Source organism: Falco biarmicus, chromosome 12 (genome assembly GCF_023638135.1).
Source record: "Falco biarmicus isolate bFalBia1 chromosome 12, bFalBia1.pri, whole genome shotgun sequence".
NCBI lineage: Eukaryota > Metazoa > Chordata > Aves > Falconiformes > Falconidae > Falco > Falco biarmicus.
The window spans coordinates 10989078-11008405 of record NC_079299.1 but is presented as its reverse complement, the minus strand read 5'-3'; the positions used below and the strand labels follow the sequence as shown (position 1 = coordinate 11008405).

Sequence of the window (19328 nt, the reverse complement as noted above, 5' to 3'; positions counted from 1 at the left end):
GCAAAAGACCACCAACATGACCTTGAAGCAGAATATTGTGCTAGCCCTGGAGCAGCCACACTTTCATTGCCAGACCAAAAATGCATCCTAACAGATTTGGACAGTTTTCTTCAGCTGGATTGTGCCACACTTGTATTGATCCACAGTACCATCAAACATAGATAAGATCATAGGAAGAATCAAATTGGGGGAGCTCTCAGGAGGACATCTAGTCCAAACTTCTTTCTTACACCTAACTGTTCTCAAATGTAGAACTTTCTCCTGTGTTCCCGGGTATAAGCAAAGAGCATTGATCTCACCTAGCTCACAGTAAGAAGCTCACCAGGCATTTCTTGCCCCATTGCGAGGGGAAAAACAAGATAATTTATATGTGGGTCAGGCCTTCTTACTGGGACCAGTACACATTGAGCACAGCTTTGTTACAGAGTGCTGAGAAGACATCCCTCTCTCCCGTTACTGTCTGAAGTCAAGTGGAGTCCATTTAACATCAGGACACCTAAAGGCCCTCTGTAAGCCATGACCCAGAAAACCCAAAGAAAGTTTTAAAACAAAGGACATAGGCCTGCCTGTAGCCTGGCCTTGAAGGCAGTTGAAAAGCAAAAAGCATCCTTGGAGGAACATCTCTAGAAACACAGTGAACAAAAGTGAGGTTTGCAATTTTCTTAGCCTTATTTCCAGGTTCTGGACCATGTCCTTCTGTTAAAAGTGTACATTGCCCCAGCTTTTAAAAGAACACAAGGGAAAAAGTAGTCCCATGGTCTTCAGTCACGCAGCTGTCCTCCTCTCCCAGGCACCTCTGCACTCCATCCTTAACCACTCCAGCCTCAGACCCAGCCCATACCTCTGGCTGTGGGTGCAGCCAGCCAATGTTTAGGCTGTGTAAGCTGCCTCCATGGGCCCATGCCTGTGCATGTAGTCTGTACGTACCAGGCCCCCAGGAGCTCCTCAGCTGGGCAGCCTCTGGGGCTCTCTTTCAAGGGCTTAGAAATGGGGGCAGCCTCTCCCAGGCCATTAAGGGCTGGCTGCTCAGAGTGCTTCTTCTTGGCTTGGCTGCCCTTGCTTCCTGCCTCTCTTACGGGAGCTTTGGCACCAGTGGTCCTCTGCCTTCTGACAGGAGAGACATTGCGGTCAGGACACATTGGTAGCATAGCCCTCCATTCTCTTGCCCTTCTACCCCCACCCTCAGTCTTCACTGATACCACAGAGAAAGCATGGGATAACATTGCAGCACAAGAAAGCCATCAGGCTGCAACAAGGCTTTACCATTGGTCAGATTCTCCTCTCCGATCCATACTGTTTCACCTTCCTCCAGAGGCCAAACCACCCTGCTCCTCCTCCATCCAGCCCCCTCCCACCATCCTCAGGGCTATTTAACTATTTAGTGGAATGAGCTACAGCTGCACATCATCCGTGTCAATCAACCCACTGCCTTCGAGGCAAGGTCACAGCTGCATATCATCAATGCTAATCAACCCATTGCCTTCATTCCTCCACAGAATAAGACTATCATTCCTTCCTGAGCAAGACGATGAGGTGTACTGTCCTCTGACTTGTGGAGCCAGACCTGTGGCAGGTGTTGTTTGCACTTGGGGTCCTATTGTCACATGTGAACAGCAAGCTGTCGTGTTCCAGAGACAAGCATCCCTTTTGGAGTTCAGGGTTATGTCTAAACCCAGGAATGCACCCGGTCCTGCTCTTGCCTCCTCTGCCTGTAGTTAGTGTCTCTCAGGTATTTCCATTGCCCTCTTAACCCTTGATTGCTAATGATTGGCCAACCTATGAAAAGGACCAAACAGCACACTACATCTGGTTCTCAGGTGACATTAGAGGAGCTACTCTGTCCAGGATCAGTTCAAGGAGAAAATCCCTTGGGAAGAATAGACCTCATCCTCACTGGGAGCAGCAGAGATGGTGGCTTGGGTGGCGATGGGGATGCTGCAGGGCGAGGGCACAGAAGCGCTGAGCTGCAGTGTGAGGGTGTGGCACTGTGGACAGTGCCAGCTGGTCAACTGGGACATGTGCTAGCAGCCCTGGTGTGGGCAGACAGGAGTGCCCAGTGTTTTGGGTGTATCTTAGGGATCTTGTGGTGCCTGGACAGTCCCCAGTTCTCTCCTTGCATCCCTGCCTGTGGGCACCAGGAGTGCTGCAAGGGCCAGACAGCAGGATGACATGCAACTATGAGCAACTGTGACACTGCCACAACCAGACAGGACGGACGAGCCAGGGAGACTACTCCTGCACCATGGGTGAGAAAACCCCAAAGGAAGTAGCATTAGGTATCCGGCAGCTCCAGCTTGTTCCTCATGGCATTGTTAACTCCAGAAAGCAGCACATGTGGGATAAGGAGAAACAATCTTTAAAAGGGGATATGAAACTGAGGGCAATATAAAGTCCATTTTTCATTTTCATGAAGACATTTTTCATAGGAGCACACAAACCAGTTTATTTGAGTAACTATATGTTGCTTGTCCAAGGGTTATTTACAATAAAGGAGGAGGCATAAAGATACTTTAATGGCTGTGGGTAAACCTGAGCTAGGGTGTGGGTGTGTGTAGCCTCAAGAAAAGATGAAAAACATCAGTATGAAAATATTTTTTATTACACTATTTATGCAAGAAGAAACTTCTAATTTGTCTCTAAAGACTCAAAGTCATGCCCCTATAGTCAGTCTTTGAAGCAAAGGAATTTGTATGTTGCATCAGAAGGAATTGTATTAGGAAATGTTTTTAACAGTGTTCAGTGATTGAAAGTAAGATACAATAGCTTTACGACAAAGAAGCTTATGATGAAGGTCCTTTGTAATAGCTTTTATATTACTGTAAATCATGATGCTTATGGTTTACGTTTTATTAATTCAAATGAAGTGCAAATCAAATGACAGCTGACAGTCTATCAACAGGTTAGTTTAAACAGCTGAATATTATTTTACTTTATATATATTTCAGCTTTTAACAGGATTTTTAATTTTAAATAGTTTTGAGGGTTTTATCCATGGAATATGGCTGGAAGGCTGCAAGATGAGAGCAATATTTAATTTACGCTTGTAAGATATGGGTATTTGGAACCCATTAGAAATTGACTTTTTGTTCTCCCTTTTAATTTTGATTCTTTCATCAGAGATGCCAAGACTAATGCTGTCATGACAGATGGGGAGAGCTCATAGAGACATTGTACGAAAATTACTGGAGCAATGTGTCATTACCATGTAGTACCTTCAAAATGTCACAATGAAAGTAATATTCATTGTGGAACAGGGCTCTGCCTGCAGGGACAAGGCCCCGATTCCCCTCCTAGGTACCAGAAAACATCACACCAGTTTCATTTGCACCGCAGAAAACAGCAATATAAGTATGCTACACACTTGTTCCAAATCACAGCCACCCACTGAGAGAGAGAAAGAACTGCTCCCATTTGTCACCTACTTAATTCTGGGTGTCATTTACCTACTTCAGTCATTCCAGATTGTTTCAGCTCTTTTGTATTTTATTTAATAATACAGTGGAGCACAATAATGCCAGTTATGTCAGCTTCATATTAGTTATTTACTTTAATAACTTGCACACTGTCAGTGGTGTTAATCTATGTTAAGTAGTTAATTTCTGCAAAAAGCATAGGAATATAGCAAAACTTTACAGTGTGCAGAAAAGGTCCTGATTAATCCTAGTAGAAGAAATTAGGTACTCTTTAAAAAGTGTGTAGGTCAAAAATTTCTGCTGGAGGAGTTAGCCATCACAGCAGAGCCCTGTAACGGCACAACATAAAACACATGGAAAGATTATGCAAATTGTGTTAAAACATTGCCTTCAGTTTCAAAGTAAAGCATCAGAAGTGACACCATTTTAAAGAAGATACAGTTCCACTCACAAATCAGAAGGTTACATTTCTTGTTCTGCCTTCCTGGTCTTCATCCATGGAATTCTGTAATGGTTTTGCTGTCAATGGGTATTAAAATATGTCTCTAAGAGAAAGGACTGTTGTGTTATGTTTGGATTTCCAGCTATTCAGAACACTTTTAACTGAGTGTAACCCACTAGAAAATGAATTTCCAGCAACTACTAACATATTTAAGGATGAACACCAGAGCTAGATTAAAAACCGATAGGAGCAGTGCAATGTTTTGCAGCATATGTTGTCCTTGACCCTAGAGGTTTCTCCCTGGCTCTTGGGAAGTTCAGGCTCCTTGTCTACTCTGGCATGATCCAGAGCCACTGAAACCAATGGCAGAACTCTCACTAACTCCCAAAAGCTGGGTCAGAAAAATACGCATCTGTCTTTTTGGTGACGTTTTGTGAGGGAATGAAAACAGTGATACTGAATGCAGTGTTGGTGCTACTTTTCACAAGTAACCGCATGGAAACCACAAGCTTGTTTCACACAGCCCAGTAGCAACCTTCAGATGCAAATAGCTATCAGTTGCTACACTGCCGATTTCGAGCTAAATGATTTTGTATACCATTACTAACCAACTGCCTTCCACCTTCCCCTCCCTCAGTGAATGGTAGTGTACTTAATTCCTTAAAAAAGATTGAGGTATCCAGGAAATTCATCCTTGGTAGGTTCACAGCCTCCGCATCTAGACCTCAAGACTCTACTGTTGGTTAGGTGATGTGGAACATGCAAAAACTTCTTACCTGCCAAAATGGACATGGGAAAGGAAAGGAAACAAAAACAGAAGAGAAAGGAGATCACTATGACAGAAATGCAGTCCAAGAATCTTTCTTCCCTATTCTTATGGTTGCTGAAGAAAAAAAAGAGTGAGAGAATGACAACATTGCCATAAAAACTGAAACAGTAAATGAATAGTAGAGTTGTCAGCTCCTTTGAAACAAACTAATTGTCTGGAAGAACCAGAGACTTTTCTCTATATCAGCTGGTGCAAAGGAGCCATAAATTTGTCCCTAAGAGATTTACCATCTGATTTCTTTCCCCCATAGACTTCCATAAAGATAATGACAACTCCAGAAGAACAACAGTGCATCAAGATATTTCAACAACTGTGGAATAAATTCAGTTTGAGGTGGTCAGTGGAATATTGTGTGGATGCACTACAAAGATTACACTGTTAAACCGTAAAGGCTTAATCTTTGTGGTGCTGAAGATTTCCTGAAAGCTGGCAGTGTTTCTACTCCTAATGAAAACACAGAGCACTACCAAGAACAAGGCCACAAGTTCTCCTAGTGTGGTTGGTCACTCAAGGCAAAAGAGAAAAAGTATCTGCTCTCTGAATGTTCAGAAACTCTGCATTCTTTATTTTAGACACCAGAGAAGCTGTTTAGAGATAAGTAAGCTCTTGGACTCTGCCTGCCGTTGAAAGGCACACACATACCCTTGCATATCTTTATCATATTATTTGCTCATGGGAGAAAATGACCCCACTTTGGAAATCTATTCAGCTGTCAAATCAACCCCTTTATCTGGTTTCATACCGTTAGCTGAGAAGACAAGGATCCCCCTATCAACCCAATTTGGTGTTAACTGATTTAGCTTTCATCAAAATTTTTTTTCTTAAGTCAGAAGAGACCCAGAAGTTACATCTTTGGGGGCTTTCCAAATGAGGTCCAAAAAACCTCACTTGGCAAAACACTTTGTGTAGGGATGTATTCAAATGTTCAGAAATGTCCCCATAGGTGAAATGATACCATGAAGTGAAATGGTGGGTGCAAAATGAGTGGCCTGGGCTATGTATGTAAGGCAGCACAATTACAACTGTCTGTTCTGGATTTAAAACCTGCCTTACAGCTGTAACAGGATTCTTTGGTGAGGGCAATAAAAAGAGCTATTAGTGTATTCATATTTATTTATCTGAGCTCTCAAAGTACTCATAGTCATACTGAGACAGCTAGGTAAAAAGTACAGTTTTATTTTGCTGAAACTGTTTTCTAGATTAATTAAATATACAATGTAGTGCTGCCTTAAATGTAGCTAAGGATATGTGCAGCTTTGACACTTAGATCTCAGCTGCAGGTTTAAATAGAGTCTTCCTCCAGGAGCTGGCCTGGAGAAGTCAGTAGCGCTACTTCTACAGTAAGGCACTACTAACCATGAGTAAGGGTGCAAGGATCTGGACTTAAGCTAACAGAAGTGATGACGTGTGAAAGGTTTCTGCTTCATTTTGACATGGCGATACAAGGGATAGGCAGATTTTGGGACAGACCATCTTTATCTGTCCGACAGTCTAGGGATTTAAGCTGTGTCTATCACTCTGGCATTTCTGTGTGCTCAGACAGCATCTGTAGGAAACATTCCCAATTATTCTCTTAAAGTAAAGTGGTCAGGGCTGTTTATCCTAGGCAGAATCCCTGGAAGAGCTTCATTTCTTTTTATTTGTAGAGGAGGGACTTGGGGGGAGCAGAGAAAAGGGGATAAGAGAAAAGTGCAATCCTGATGAGAAGCTAGGGCAGCCTCTCCACTTGGTGATCCTTAAAAGGACTTGCACTCGTTAGCCCTTGGACCCTCAAACAGAGCTACACTGCCTGGGGAGCTAAAAATGGTGTCCTATGAGGAATACTATTTAAAGAGATTTCCCTGAGTGCAGGACAACACCGTGCACCGCCTGCCTCATGCATACAAAGAAAGGCCGCTCCCCTCTGCCCCCAGGACATCCCCTGCCTCTCACACTGCCCCAGGTACTGGGAGCCAGAGGGACATGGCCCCTCACTGCCAGAAAACCAGACCAATCCACAAGGAAAGGATTCCCACATGTGCTTGACAGGGCAAATGCATCCCAGGCATGCTGGAGACACCTGGCTGGTCAGCACTCACTTCAACCAGGCTGCTAGTGCGAAATCCTGATTTTTCACAAGAAAGAAATTTTACAATGCACATTTTACATTGGGTTAAGGTTTGAACCTTTCTACCTTGACAGAGTCTCCGTAACATCCAATTTTTATGGGTACCTGAAGAGTAGTTCTCAAATATTAATGTTCTCTGTTTCTTTAGGTGTATATTGCAGGTATCACAACATATTTTTATTGGTGTTTGATGGCTGCTTTATTTGCCAAGTACTCATATCAAATTTATGGAAAGCTATTTCTGAGCAATATAAATGTGGGAAATCCCTTTTGTTGAGACATGGTATTAATCATGTTAGTGCCTAGATCTCTGTACCTTTATACCAACAACATAGACTGCATCAGTGTCTACAGTCAGCTCCTAAAAATACACTATCTTTTGACAGATTTCATGCCTCAGAGGATATGGGATAGCCTGGTTCTTTAATGACCGACTGTCACCACAGCATTCCCTCTTCCTTCTTTTTCCCTGACACGTTGCCTACACCTTTGCATGTTTAGGACTAGATGGATGGAATGAGTGACGTGGGAACTGCCTTATCCTGAGTGTTAATAAAAGTCACAGCAGTAGCAGCAGGGATGCCAGTACAGGTGAGGATCAGATCACAGCATTGCTTAGCATGTATGTGAGTGTATTCCCAGATTAGGAGCAGTGAGCACTTTCAGTAATCCCCATTACTGACAGCAGGTCTGTCTCCTGCTATCCACAATCATACATTGCAAAAAGGAGAGTGGCACACAGCCTCCACATGGACATCCTATCTCCTTATGTAGTCATAACAGGGACTTTGTGGGAAAAAACAGCTTAGCCCACCCACATCGGTTGTTCATTCTCCTGCCTCACAGCATGGAGGTATTTAATCAGCAGTGAGAAATGCAAGGAGGATACAGGTACATCACTAGAGTATCCTGGTGCTAGACATGATCCTTTCCTTATGGCAAAGACTATTCCAACAAGGATCACCTCCACACCATGAAGCCACGTCCAATGCCTGGTGCAAAAGAGGCACATTGTATCATATCATATCGTATTGTATCATACTGTATCATATCATCTCTCCTCTTCAGTGTCTATTTATTCGGTCTTCTATTTGCACGTTTATGGCCAGCCCATTCTGATTTTCCTATGTATGTTAATCTGCACGGGCACTGTGCATGAGAGCCTAGGACTTTTATTATTACTTCCTTGACTCTTTGCTTTACCTGTGAAAGTAGGTCTGTTGGCACCCAGCTGAACCTCCCTCAGTCTGTCCCTGGTCCTCTCTCACTCATCCTCCCCTTGTCTCCCTTGTTCTAGTACAGACCCAGTGCCACAAATCTGTCTACTGAACACCTGGTGGGCTCATCCCAGTCCCACCACATAGTCAGGCAGAGAGAAATTCCCCTGCAGAGAGTGAGAATAGGTTAATTAAGTGCAAATAAATCATCCAGAAATTTGTCCCCACACTGGTGCACCTACAATTGTTTACCAGTATTTTCCAAAAACTGTTTCATTAGGTCTTCACTAACTTGAATTCAGTGCTTGGGAAAACCCTGTCTGAATGAGAGCTGCCAGCATGATGACTCCAGAAGTGACAGAGCTGCCACATCCTGGATCTGAGCTAATGCAACACACCGTGCGGTTGACCTGCACATGTAAAGCAAGTCTGACACATTCCAGAGCTATGGACACCCTGCCTTGGCACAAATCACCTCTGTATCACTTGTGCAATGATTTTGGTGCCTAGAAACATGTTCTTTCCTGTGGGATTTCCAGGAACATGGTGGTTCATCACACAAAACTGCTAGGCAATAAATTACGCTTACAAGCACTGCTCTTTCACTAAAACTTTTAGTCCAGGACAGTAATGTCTGATCACCTTTGGAAGAAAAAATGCTGTGTTCATTTACTATGTACATTATATCTCCACTGCTGAAAAACATCAGAAATTGTCAGGGGTCTGTTGGTAGATCTCTTCTGGTTTACACCATCAGATGCCTGGCCCCCAGCAGCACAGTGGGAACCGCACTTGTTTCTACAAAAGATCTGACCACTAAACACAGAAGTTTAGAGAGCAGTGGTCCTAACACTGAAAGAATAGCTCTCTCCAGACCAGTGCAATGTTGATCACCCCAGTAAGTAGGCCAATTTTTGCCAAATATGGTGATGATTTTTTCTCTCCTGTGTTGAGAGGGTTAGGGACATGGTTTACTGGTGGACTTGGCAATGCTGGGTTAACAGTTGGACTTGATGATCTTAAAGATCTTTTCCAACCTAATTGATTCTATGATTCTATGAGACCACCCACCCACTATGCACAGGGCACTTGGATAGCAGCTATAATAGAAAGATTTTAACCTCAGCTAATGGCAACCAGAAACTGACAGACTCATTTTCTTATTACCAGTCTTCTTAGGACTGAACAGGCAATTATTTCCTTGAGACTGCTTCTGTGTACTAAATTACATGGACTATCTCCAAAGAGTAATGACAACTCAGTAATCTGGGTATAAGCTGGGTTACCTCTGTCCCCGACCCACAAACTGCTCTCACTAACCTTGCAGTGGTGTTGACAGACTCCAGAAATAGCCATGGACAGTGTTTTCTTACTAGAAGTCAGGTCTGGGTCATATCAGTGGGGGAGGTGAATTAAAAATGACAAGAGGAGCCATCCAGAGAGGTCTCATCCCTCTCTACGCACAGTCCCCAAAGGTGGTGGTATTGAACCATGCCCAGCATGCAGCCCCTTGTAAACACGAGCGAACCCTTTTAAAGCTGGAACTATGGGTGCCTGACACCTTTTGTGCTTCCTGCCTCTCTAATATCCCCCCTCACATTCCTTCGCTGCTAAATGAATGGCACAACTTTCTCAATGTTTTCTTTTTCCCAACTCCTTCTTACAGTTTTCATTTCATTTTAATGCAAGGGCACCAATCCTAGTTTATGTCATAATAGATGGACAACAATAGTGCAATTTAACTAAAATAACATGCTAAACAGTGCTACATGTTGACGGAGTCATGATGGATAAAATTTGGAGTGTTTTGGTGGTTTATATCTTCAAAGAAAAGCTGGCAAGTGTACAGAGTGACAAATGTATTTAAGAATCTATGCCATTCAAATGATAGTACCACATGTCTGTTTGGGATTTTTCCCGTCTAAATGTGGGAATATGGGCACAGATTCACTTGCATACTGTGTTCTTCTAACATAAAGTGTCAGCATCTCAGAGGGTGTGTCAGTGGCACCCGATGTCACTAGATACACATTGCAAAGGAGGCAGACGAAATAAGTGTACGTTATATGTGCCAGGCAGTCTTTATTTAGTTATTTCATGTAAAAAAAGGAGGGGATCATGCCCAAAACATTCTCACTGCAAATTTATATCAGCATGAGAAAGAGAAAAATGTATCATTTGCATTTCAAGGCATTGCAAGTCCCTATCCTAGCTGAAGTCATCTGCAATTGCAATACAAAAAGACCAGATCCTGATGTGAGCAACAATGATGTAAAAACCCCACTAATTCACATCATTTTTACTGAATTATTCTGCATTTACACCAGTTTCACTAAGATGGAAGCTGGCTCGAGGTCTTTACATAATCTATACATTCCATGCCTTTTTCTCCTTTTATTTGTCACTATAAGCCACCTCCTTTGTTGATTATTTTTTATTTGTGGAATGTATTCATATTCTCAGAGTCCATCTGCTAAAAGTATCCTATTTAAAAGAAGATGGCATCATTAGCTATCCTCTCTCGCTATAAAGAAAGGAGCAGTTCCCATATTTTTACCCAGTTCAGTGGCTCAGTGGATGCACTAATCTTGCTGAACACTTCAGTTTAGATGGTATATCAATGAGGCATTCAAACAGAGCAGTTTATACACAAAAATTCTGTCTGCTTTGTAAAAGATTATCCTTTTATAAACACTCTGCGGAAAACATAAAAGCAAATAGGGGACAGCACATAGGACAGGAAAGATGTTAGAAGGGAGATTAATACTGAATGGGTCGAAATGAATGGTGCTTACCAAAACGAGGTCCAGATACTTTGGCTGCAGTGAAACATAAATAATGGGAATGACACATCGTTTATTCGGGATAATGAGTTGATCCGAAGTAGGGGCCTAGAACAAGAGATTAAAGATTAAATATCCATCTCCTGATGAATATCAGTAGCAAACTTTAACCTTTTCCTTCCAAAAGCACAATTTCTTTGAACAATCATGTCAGCACAACACAGTGAAGAAATGCGCTAAAGCAAACTTAAATCACATTCTTATCTTATCCTGTAAGAAAACACTGTTTCATATTTTAAGATAGAGAATTGTATTGTTATTTCCAGGCTTGTAACTCTTTTGGAATAATTATACGAGAACACAAAGATTTTGCTTGATGTTTTGCATTAGAAAAATCTGGCTTTAGCATTTATTGCTTACATTTTAGTTCTCTGCAATAATTGAAGAAAGAACATACCCATCCTGAACATTCACTTGGGTAGAGAGATAATGACAAAAAGCAGCCTGCTGGAAAAGCACAGCATACCACATGCTGAATTAGAGTCTTGAATGCAAGGAGGACTTGGAAGATGCCACAAGCTTTGGATCAGGAAGGGCTGGAAGTGTAGCGAAGGGGGGAAAAGCACAGACAACTGGGGACAGCAGGCTGACTGTACTGCAGTGCTGGCAACCCGTCCAAGCTGGTCAATTAGTGGTCCTTCTAGCTCAAGATGCTGTACTGCAACTGAGGCAGAAGACATAGGACAAGTGGGAATCTGGATAGCTGTGGCTTGCCCAGAACTTGGAACAGAGCAGCTGCTGAATGCACGCAGCCAGCCAAGCCCCGCATTGTGGTTTTGTTTCTGATGGCTGCCTCCTGAAAGAGGGATAAAACTGGGGACAGGGGGAGGAGGGAGGAGGGGGCGAGACTTTCAAATGACATTTAGAAAACAGCAAAGCTAGGAGGCAAGGGTGAGTTCAGCATGCTTTCACCTGCTCTGTGGAAAGGGGTTCACAAGCAAAAGGAGTTTGTGGTTTCGTTCTACTCTCTAGGGAATGTGCTGTCCCGGTGCCAAACCAGCATGCATGTACAGTTGGCAGTTTCTCTGCAGAAGAAGCCTAGCACTAGGAGCTGTGGAAAAGTATCCATTTTTACTTGGTAAATATTTGCATGCAAAACCAGATATTCCCATAGGTTTTTGTGAAGCTCTGTGAATTTGTTAAAAGGAAGGATTTTTGATTTGTGCTGGGGGAGTGTGCATGCATGGACACACAGTTCCAGTGAGGACATGGTCCTGGAGGATGAGCTTGTTGAAATGGTATCTTGAAGGACACTGAATACCTTTCAGAGGGCAGGCCCCACATTTTGCAAAATTCACACATTGGCAACAGAATAAAAATATTACCATTTCACACTGTCCCTTTTTACCATGAAATCGGACAGGATTTGTTGTGTTTCCCTCTCCTCCTGGGTGAGGTACCTTTCCTCCCAGGCTGTCCTGCAACACCATCACTCTACTGCCCTCACCCTAAAACCTCCTGAAGACATCCTGAAACCTTCTGCTGCTGTATCACAGGTAATATGCAGAGAATAGGATCACAGGTTTCAGGAAGGCCAGATAAATACAGGTGAAGGAATGGGACCTTCTTGTGCTGGATTGGTAGAGGAGGCAGAGCTGACAAATCAATAGTAAGGGCGTGAAAACAAGACATATGGCTGGTTATCATCGTGGTCAGCCAGGGCTAGGCTCAGCAGCGTTTGGCTAGCCTAGGCAGCCCCATGCTGGAGAATGGGTCAGGTTTTCTGTGGCTGCTTGCAATGGCGAGGGGAAGGGGAGGTCCGTCTCACTCGTGCCAAAGCAGCAGCCTCTGCTCTGGGGAGCTGAAGTGCTGATCTCTGGGGACACAGCGCCGTGCTTGGCTCAGCTGCTCTACCCATTTTCAGCACCCTGCACTGATTTCCAGCCAGACAGGCTTTTATCCTTGAGATACGAGCAGCGACTTTCCTTTTATTCAGAAAGAAGCAGCCATTTTCGAGCATTATAGCAGCGCTGATAATACATATTACAAACAGCAGAGCTGCAAAGGGATGCCAGAGCCCTGCTGCTCACTGATGCCCGACCTTAGGAAAGCCCACATAACCATACCACACCACAGCATCTTGCCTGTGCAATGGGGACCACCCTGTCTGGGGGCACATGGCACTGCAGGAGGGGCAGGGCCACCACCACCATGCGTGCTCCTCCTCTCAGGGGGCTGAGGTGCTCCTCACACAGCAAAATACACTCCCTGTCAGATCTTCAGGGGATATTCGAGGCATACTACAGTGAAAGTTGGTGTAGATACACACAACAACCCCAGCATGTTGCAGGGGAGAAAGCACGGCCTCTAACGCCTCCATCATGGCACAAAATGGCACCTGAGGCTTCCAGCAGCCTGCAGTGCCCTCCCTGGGGAGGGAAATGGCGGCGCTGGGCCGCACCTGCCTCGCCTCACCTCACCTCACTGAGGAGGAGGAGGAGCAGCTCCCAGCTGACTCCAGCACACCAATGGCTTTTGCTTGGAAAGTATTTGTGACTCAACTTAAAATTAGCCCTTAATAACATGGAGATGGTGATCCGAGCAGCAGGAGACAGAGAAAAGAGTATTCTGGGAGTATTTGTCCAAATTCAGCAGGTAAAGGTGAGCTTGCCAGGGTTGCTTCCAGTATGGAATCTCAACTTGTCAGCTAAAATCACAACAGTTTTTATTCATGGAGAACTATCCGCTTGAACATCTGAGTACGTATAGGAAGGAGGGATTTGGGTTGTAAATGAGATGGGTGTTTCCCTATGCAAAATGTCGACTCCAGGAAAGAAAGCACAAGTTCCTTGTGAAACTGCTCTGGGAAGAACCAGAACTCAGATGTTCAGTCTGTCTTGCACGAGGGAATTGCATTTTAAAACATGTGTGAATAAACGTGTGCAAACAGACATGAGTTTTCTTAGCAAATGGCCACAGCGCCTGCAGGCACTGTGAGGTGTCAGCCTGACGCTCCTCCCTATGGTGGGGGCTGGCGGGCCAGGCATCCGCAACACCCTCAGCTCCCCCGCCGTCATCGCCTGCCCCTGCCCTGGGCTCCCTGCACCATCCATGGAGAGAAAATGGGGCACCATTCGCCTCGTCCTAGCGGCTGAGGGGGAACCCACCAAAACCCCACCTCTCTTCTTTGGTTAGTTGAATCTCACTCATACAATATTTTATTGGTAGCGTGTCATTAATGATGCAGGTATTGATAATGAACCTGTGTTTTTACAGGTGTGACTGATTTGTTAGATACTCGGGTATTCTGATTCAAATAATGTAATTTTTTATAGTGCCAGCCTTTGAAAAACAACAGCATTTTCACATTGCCCATGTAAGTTTACTAGATGCGTGTTACCCATTTAGCATCCAGAGGGGCTTGAACTGAGCAAAATTATCAGAAATTTAATTCTTTTCTACCACAGGGTGGGAAGCTTAGAGTCTGCCAGAGACCTTTGCACACTGAACTTGAATCCAAGTGTCACCCCAAGCAGTCATGGAATATGGGAACATTTAGCCTTGCACCTGGTTAGAGATCTGGAATCTGGGTTTAGGTCCATTAACCAGAAGTAGTAGACAGAAGCACATCAGCAAACCTTACTTAGGCCATTCTAGGATGGAAATGGCCTGTCTGCACCTGGTCCAGTTCAGGGAGCAGAACTGATGAGCACCTTGAGGCAACCTGATACTGGGGCAGCTAGCAAGGTCCTCAGGTGTGGTGCAGGGTTTGGCAGCCAGAGGCAGGGCACGCGGGGCTGTAAAGGCAGGCTGCCCCTCTTTCTGCCCCTCAGGGGTGAAGCAACACCCTGCCTGGCATCCCTTTACATCAAAGGAGCCTTCCAGAGGCCCTACTGATGGTCATGGGGGAGCCACAAGAGCAGCGTAAAGCTGCTTGAGCAGAGTTAGCAGTGTGCTCCCATATGGTCTTGGATTGTACCTTTCCACAAACCAGCTGTACCTCTCAAATAAATACGTACTGGGCAAAGCTCAGAAATGCATCTTTCTGGAGATTATTTCCATCTGCACATCACAAAGGATATATTGATTTAGCTACACTCCTGAGATCAGAGTGGAAACACTATAGCCGGGAAGCAGACACATGTGCTGCTTATCAAAGCTATACATACGGTACAAAAGATACCAGAGTGGAGAGAAACCGGCTATATTTGCACAAGCACACGACCTGCTCTGTAATTCTCTAAAACAAAGGAAAAGGAAGTGCTGAATGCTACTGTTCCTGGGCCGTGCAAATGGCATGTCAGGAGCACACCGATCCTGGCTGAACTCACAGACATGAGGAACATAAGTAGTTGATAATTGCTGTAGATATCAAGGATTGCCCCCCAAAGCCTGTTTATTTTGATTTATTAGTTTGTGTTCCTTGGAACTGCAGAAAAATGCAATATTTGGTGCAATAGGAAATTATATCCCAGGAGGTATACCAAAGGAAGAAGTCGTATCTCTTTCAGAGATGAGTGCAAAGTGGAACATGTCACCAGAGCAAGGTTGTATTCCCCCTGCAAAGCTCTTTCACCCATCCACAAGGAGGATGACTTACACATTCCTCAAATTCATGGCATCTGGGCTTGTAGAGGGTGACATAATTAAGCTCAAAAACTACAAAACAAGTCCATTAACCAGATCATGCAGTATGCTGGCAATGTACATACCTCAAACTGGTTCCAGAGCTATCAGCGTAATGGTCATCTGTGGGGGTAGAGAGGCCACTCAGGTCTTTTGCAGCATTAATCCTTCCTGGTGTCTCTGGGATAATGGAGAGTAGAGAACATTATTAGAGGGAAATCACAGAATCATTTAGAAAAGATTGAGTCCAACCATAAGTCTAACATTGCCAAGTCCACCACTAAATCATGTCCCTAAGTGCCACATCTACACATCTTTTAACCTCCAGGGATGGTGACTCCACCACTTCCCTGGGCAGCCTGTTCTAATGCTTGATAAGCCTTTTTGGTAAATAATTTTTTCTTGATATCCAATCTAAACCTTCCTCAGCACAACCTGAGGCCATTTCCTCTCATCCTACCACTTCTTACTCAGGAAAAGACATCAACACCCATGTCACTACAACCTCCATTCAGGTTGTTACATATATATAAATAAGCATATATAGGACAATCCTGCACTTATTTCAGAGTTTTTTTGGCTTTTTGTAGTTTTGCATTTTACCATAAATTAGGCCACAAACAGCAGAAATGTCTCTGGGGGTGAGAGTAAAGGATTACTAAGCTCCTCTTCTTTCTTGCCTCCAACCTCTTTTGCACCTCTCCTGTAGCTAACGATCTCCCGCCCTCACCGCTGAGTCAACAAGACACATCTCATGAGCAGTACTTGGCCACTTACAGTGCAACCAAACCAGATTAAACCAACTCGTCTTTGCTGCAGAACCCTGGCATTGAAGCCATCACACAGTATGTGCTACTGCTGTTGTGTGCATATCCACAGAAGATTTCTTTCCCTAGACAAAATGATCGGATGGAATGAACACCTCTTCTATGAGGACAGGCTGAGACAGCTGCTGTTGTTCAGCCTGGAGAAGAGAGGGATGCAGGAAGACCTTACTGCAGCCTTTCAATACTTAAAGGGGGCTTGTAAGAAAGATGGGGACAGACTTTTTATCAGGGCCTGTAGCAACAGGACAAGGGGTAGTGGTTTTCAACTAAAAGAGGGTAGATTCAGGCTAGATATAAGGAAGAAACTTTTTTACAATGAGGGTGGTGAGGCACTGGAACAGGTTGCCCGGAGAGGTTCAGGTTGGACAAGGCTCTGGGCAACCTGATCTAGTTGAAGATGTCCCAGCTCATTGCAGGGTATTTGGACTAGATGACCTTTAAAGGTCCCTTCCAACTCAAACTATTATATGATTCTATGACAAAGAAGCCTCTTCTTGGGGGGATTTGGACAAAAGGTCAGTCAGCAGCCTCTCAAGAAGATGAAGGCCAAGAACCACTGGCTCTGACAAAAAAAGGTGGTGAAGTGCCCTCAGCACCAAGATAGAATTGCCATCAAGTCACTCTTGTGTTTCCTCTACTGATCTAATGCCCCGTGTAAGTCAGAAAAGCATAAAAAAGAAATCTTTGATGGCTGCAAAAGATTTTCAAGTAAATGACTGATCACCTTGACAACGCTCAGGTGAAGAAATAGTCGTTCCAAAACACACAGCCACCTTCTACAGTCAAATTGAGACCACCTGCAAGCCCAGGATGGCTGAAATGATACACAGTATATTGCCTGCTCACAGGGAAGAGCCGACCCTGGATGCTTGGCCTCAAGACTTCCATCTAACGTCTCCAAATTGAACCAGTCTAGGAGAAAGGGATCAGTGAATCCCAAACCCACTGATGTTTCCTCAGCACAGGGTTTGCTTGCTCTGCGGTAACTTGTTCTGCAACAAGCGAGACCTCCTCCTGAGCAAAGGATGCAGAATCAGGCACGAAAAATGGCATAACTGCTTTTCCCTGGAAAATTCCACCCAACATCTGCACAGCAGCTGGATTTCCCAAGTCTATTATCTCATTTCACTGATCTGAATGGATTTGCTCTCAGAACAGTTGCAGATCTGTATATATTACTCATGGCTTGATTCACCATGGTTTTACCTGAATGAAATAATAATTAGCTACACTGTCTCCCCTCCTCCCACTCCCAAATGCTAATTAATTGCAATTCATGACTGAAAAAAGTGGCACATGAATGGTCACTTTGGTCCAAAACGTTACTCAGTTCTAAAAATCCAAACCAACCCTAGTCACTTCACAGTTCAGAACATTAGTGGCAAATAAGTTCTGCTTCAGTCTCATTCTTTCCATTACTGGAGCCTTAAACACTTTTTTTTTTCTTTTTTTTTTTTTTTTTTTCCAGATCCAGCCAGAGAGATGCATTGCTAATACACTGGCCAAGCATGGGCACTCTTACTAATCTTGGGCAGTTCTTTAATCCAAGAAAGGTCCCAAAGGAGAAAGTATGACTGCGGTGTTCAGCATGAAGTAAAGACACCAGGCAGGTTCTGGCATCTTAAGTTTGCAGATTTTGATCTACGATCCAGAGCCCCTTACAACAGCTTTGCCATCTCTGTAACTCAAAAGCCATAAATAATTTTACCACAAAACACTTATGCCTCCTACTGAAATGCACGTACATGCCAACAAGTCCTCAACAATGAGGCATTTTACATGAAGATTCAGAAGTACGAAGAACATGTTCAAGGCATTCCCAAGAAGAATTTTACGGGGTCTACTTCCCTTTACATGCTTAATGGTCACAGCTAGGTTTAGAATGAAATGTCACATATTTTCCTCTTCTGTTTTTTAACTTATTGCTGTTTATAACCCTTACACTCAGCAAACAAACTGGGCTATTCAACTCTGCATTTTCTAATGACGCCAGCCTTTATTCTTTCTCCCTATAACAAAAACCCTTTGAAGTCCCATGCCGTTCGTTACACGTATTCTGATATTTCCCCAGCAAGGATGTAATAGGAGCCAAAACAAGCCTCCAGGTGCCAATATTGCACCTGACAAATTAGGCACACGACTGGAAAAGGATGGGCCCATCCTTCTGCTTAATGTTCATTTCCTCTCATTTCCACATTAACAGGAAGTAGTTGGAATGGAAAAAAGGCTTTCCTTAAAGACCCGAACTATCAAAAGGCCTGGAGCTGTTTCTCCTTGCAAACAAAACACTTGGAAGCCAGCTACGTCCTATGATTTGAAGCTCATTTACAATGACTTATTTAACCCCTACTGATGGCACGACGAACAGGATGTTATGATTTATTTAACACTTAAAGCGGGTGTGAGAACAAGGTGGATGGTGCCCTTAGACGTAGTCTTTTCATAATTTATTACTCTAAGTGCTTAATTTTTCCTCAGGGAAGCCTTTGATAGCCGGCTGCTGCAGTGTGGTTAAGTGCGTGCATTAAGCTGTAAAGCAAAAAATATTAATAATAATACTAAAAATAATAACTGTAACAGAAGTTATTATTTCGCATAATAATAACTTGCACATATTGCTCAGCTGGAACTCTGAAGTGATATCCCCATAACAACTGAATTGACTTGAGGACATTTAATGGAGCAACATAAAGATTGTTGAATTTACCTTGTGAAGACTTCAGCTGCACAATCTAGGCACAAACACAAAGCAAACTCACTCTCACAAAATGCTGCACGGCTCCTAGAAGGCCACTGGAGAACCGTAACAAAGCCGGCTAGAAAAAAAAATAAAATGACTAACATCTCCTACGCTGGTACCACAGGGGACCCTGGCCAAGAACAGACTCACAAAAAATGTTACGTCTGACTTGCTTTAAAGTTGAACTGCTGCTTAATAATGTTGTAGCATGCCTCAGAGGGTTTATCTTAAAGCACCTTCTTTTGAATGGTCTGTAATCTTTATCTGGAATACAGGACCATCCTTTAGAAACCGTTTTTATGTCAAAGTTACTCAGTGAAATAATGCATAGATCTCCTACCCTC

General features: G+C 43.7%; 1 long non-coding RNA gene across 2 annotated transcripts in view; it reads right to left on the bottom strand.

Moving 5' to 3' along the window:
* LOC130157421 (uncharacterized) overlaps positions 1-19328 on the bottom strand; it is a 67386-nt gene that overhangs the window by 27790 nt on the left and 20268 nt on the right. For both annotated transcript variants that reach the window (XR_008824870.1, XR_008824871.1), the window contains exons 2-3: positions 15504-15597; positions 10804-10899 (exon numbers count right to left, since the gene is read on the bottom strand). This is a non-coding gene — a long non-coding RNA (uncharacterized LOC130157421). The remainder of the gene's footprint in view (positions 1-10803; positions 10900-15503; positions 15598-19328) is intronic.